This window comes from Corapipo altera, unplaced genomic scaffold (assembly GCF_003945725.1).
Source record: "Corapipo altera isolate COAL_440 unplaced genomic scaffold, ASM394572v1 70, whole genome shotgun sequence".
Taxonomy (NCBI): Eukaryota; Metazoa; Chordata; class Aves; order Passeriformes; family Pipridae; genus Corapipo; species Corapipo altera.
Genome location: NW_020884911.1, coordinates 606,745 through 610,523, shown reverse-complemented (window position 1 = coordinate 610,523; position 3,779 = coordinate 606,745).

The window sequence follows — 3,779 nt, the reverse complement described above, 5'->3', positions numbered from 1 at the left end:
TAACAAAGGCTTTGTGTGGGCTCCGCTAATCCGGGCCGAGCGGCAAGGTGCAGCCCCGCTCGGTTTGTTTGTTTGCGGGCCGGAGGGAAGGAAAAACAATATCTCGCACCTTTGGGCTCGTCAAACAAAAAAATTGATCCACTTCTCGACTGCTGCCGGAGCTGCGGCGCGGGGTCGGTGCGGGCAGGGAGGGGAGGGAGAGCGGCAGGCTCCCGCCAAACACCCTTTACTTCGTTCGCATATAGATTATATATTATTGTATTTTACAATGCTACATGTTATGTTGTATTATACATAATATACGTGTAGGATGTCGCTCGGCAGGGAAGGAAATGGAGTTGGGGTGTCGGTGGCTAAAAGCAGAGGGGGAGCCCCGGCGCCGTGCGAGGAGCGGGACCCTCAGGCCGCGGCCGGGAGGAGAAACGCGACGAAACCTCTTAAAAACACAACCCACGGGCCGCTCGTGGCGTGGCGAGACCCGCTCGGTCGCCCTCTGCCACCCGAGTCGCCTGCGCGCCCTGCGGGTCCGCGGGGGCCGAGCCCACGCGTGTCCTGGGCACGGGGAGCGGCCCGGGGAGGCCTCTGTCCCTCTCGCGTCCGCACCGGGGGTCGCTTCCCCTCTCTTGAGAAGTACAAAAATACGCGTTAACGCCGCTGACCCCACGCATGCCGTCCGTGGGGCGGGGAGGCCTCTCCCCACGCAGCGGGTGTTGGAGCGGCCCGGGATTGCAGGCAGGGGAACAACCCCCGTGGGCAGAGCCGCTCGTCCCCGAGAGCCAACGCTCAGCCCGAGCTCCCGCACCGCCGCCTCCCGTGGGCTGGTGCCACCGGCCCGGCCGGGGTGACCCCCTCGGGAGAGGGTCGGGAGGGCACCCCCGGACCTCCCCGAGCCACCCCTGCCCTGCCCCCGCTCTCCCCGGCGCTGGAGCGTCCCCCCCACGCGTGGGAGCGGACGGGCGGGCGCGGGGTGACCGCGGGGGGAGAAGGCACGGAGGGAGGTGGGGGACGCTCCCCCGGCTCTATCCCGACAGCCGCCGGGCCGCCGTCGGGTTTTCCCCCCACGCAGCGCGGCTGTGGGTGCGGGGGTCGCGGGGGCTGCGACCCCCCTCTGACGTCAAAGGGCTCTTACGTCAGCCCCCCGCCGGTGACGTCACGGTGCTCCGGGACTCTCGCTGGGTGCGCAGAGATGTCCGCGCGTGGGGGTGAGGGGGGGCCGTGACCCCCGGGGCTGTGTCCGACCTCTCCTCCCGTGGGCATCTCCCGCTCCCGCCGCCCTCGGGCTCTGCGGGACCCTCTGCCAGAGCCTGTTCGAGTTCGGATGGGGAGTTTTTAATCGCTGTTACCCTTATTAATATTATTATCATTATTTAAAGCCCGGCCCGCGCCGCCCCGGGGATGATCTGCCCGTCCCTCCCCACGCTTGGCTTCTGTCGGGGTTCTCCGTCCCGCCGCTGTCGCGATCGTCACTGCTATCCCTGCTCTTTTTTTCCTCTCGGTGGAATTAAACCCCATCCTATCCCAGTCGAGCCGCCCTCCCCGCTCCGGGGGCCCGAATAAATCCGTCGGTAACCCCAAGATTTGCTGGGAGTTCGCTGTATTCGCCCGGTGCGAGGGGAAGGAAGCGGGGCGGGGGGGGGGTGGCTCTCCCGAAGGGGTTCCCTCGATATCGAGGAGGACTCCGCAATGGATGAAGAGATAGCCATTGAGTGCGGTTGAATACCATGACAACTAGGAACAACCTCAGATTTATTCCCAACAGTTAGGGCGCGCTGAAAGAGGGCGTCAATCACGTATTATTTCGCCACTGAAATAAATGCAAAAACTGCGCCGAGACAAAGGGTTCCAACAGGAGCCGGACATTTGTCTACATTGCGGACATTGTCCCCAGCTTAGCCGTCGGGTTGTATTTGTGTTTGCGCGGGGCCGACCACCCAGGATGCGCGCAGGGGCTCGCTTAAAAAAAAAAAAAAAAAAAAAAGGGGGGGGAAATCCCTGGGCATTGTCAGCCACATCACATACTTTATGGGAGGCAGGCTGGGGGCTGGGGGAGGAAAGATGGGGGGAGCGGCGAGGGAGAGGAGGGGAAGGTGCGAATCCATTGATGGGCGCAGAGGAGGATGACTGAGAGAGCGTCTTCCCACCGCGGCCGGCGGCGTTACGGGTCCTTCCCCCTGGAAGAGAGGTTCGGGCAACTTTTCTCTCCCAGAAATGAGGGGAAATTCCCAGATTATAGAAATCCCCCCCCCGCGCCCACCCCGCGCATCTCCATCATCCCCGCGCACAGGCCCGTCCCGGGGCGTTCGGGGAAGGGGCAGGGACAGGGACGGGGAAAAGGAAAGGAAAAGAAAAAGGAAAGGGAAAAGGGAAAGGGAAAGAGAAAGGGAAGAGGAAAGGGAAAAGGATGGAAGGGGAAGGAAGGAGACGGGGAAAAGGAAGGCAGCCCGGGCCGTGCCCGGTGAGGGTGCGCATGGCCGAGGCTCCTCGGCGGGTGCAGGAAAGGAGAGAAGGAAGAAAACGAAAATAAAAGTTGGTGGCAGACAGATAGAAGTTGTGAGAAGGGGTAGAGGGGATCCTGCACCCCGCGCCGGGCAGGGGGAGCCCCCACGGCCCCTCCGCCGCGACCCGCGGCCGGGGATGCTGCGGGGCTCCGCGGGGACGGAGCCGAGCGCGGAGGGGGGGGTGTGCGTGACACCTGGGGGGCCGGCCTTTCTTTGGGGAAGGAACCCCTTCTTTGCCCCCCCCCCGCTCCTTCCTTCCCGAGGTCCTGAAAAAGAAAGGAAAAATGTAGAAAAGAAAAAAAAATAATTCAGTCATGTATCAGAGTCCATCGGGCTGCAGCCCATCGAATTATCCAAACGGGCTGGATTTATTCCCCTGGAAGAAGGAGGCAAAATCAATGAGACCTCTTCAAATAAACACACACACACACACACCCCCCCAATAATCACCTCCCGGATCTCGGCGGGTCGCGCCTGACGATCGCGTTTTGCCAGTTCGGTTAATTTCGGAGCAAACTAGAATCAATTACTCGCTGTTTAATTTCCAGCGCTCATCCCTAAGCCCCAACCAAAATATTGACCTAGGCGGGTTAGATAAGTTGGGCTCTTGCCATCTGAGCCGCCTCGGTCCCGCGCGGGGCCGGGAGCGCGTCCCCGCGCCCAAACGCTGCCCGCGGGGGCGCGCAGGCTGGGCCGAGAAGGGGGGGTGGATGTGGGAACAGCCCCCGGCACCCCCCGCGGAATTTTTTTTTTCTTTTTTTTTTTTTTTTTTTTTTGCCTCGCTCGGAAGAAAACATGGGTGGAAAACACACTTTGGAGTGCGCGGAGCGTCGGGCTGGTGCGAAGCTCTTTGTATGTAAATACTGTCCTTAAAAAAAAAAAAAAAAAAAAAAGAAGGGAAGTCGCCCCCTCCTTCCCTCCCTCCCTCCCGCTGCCACACGCGCACACACCCGCGCGAAGGGCCCTCCCCACGCCGGTAATTAACTGACACGTTATACCACTCATCACCAATGGTGGAAGCTCGGAGCTCGCCCAAAACCCGCAATTTCACATCTGCAAACACTGTCTTCATCCACTTGACTTCCAAGACCCGCCCACACGTGGCCAACCTTTCCTGGGTTTAATGTAGGTTTTTTTTCTCCCTCCTCTCGGCAGGTTCATGTGTGGGGACCAGCCTTATATGGACTCCTCGCTCCAGCAATGGCTCGGGATTTTCTAACGGCAGGCGCGGGTTCGGCGCGGCTGAACAAGATCCAGAAGTGATCTTTTTTTTTTTTTTTT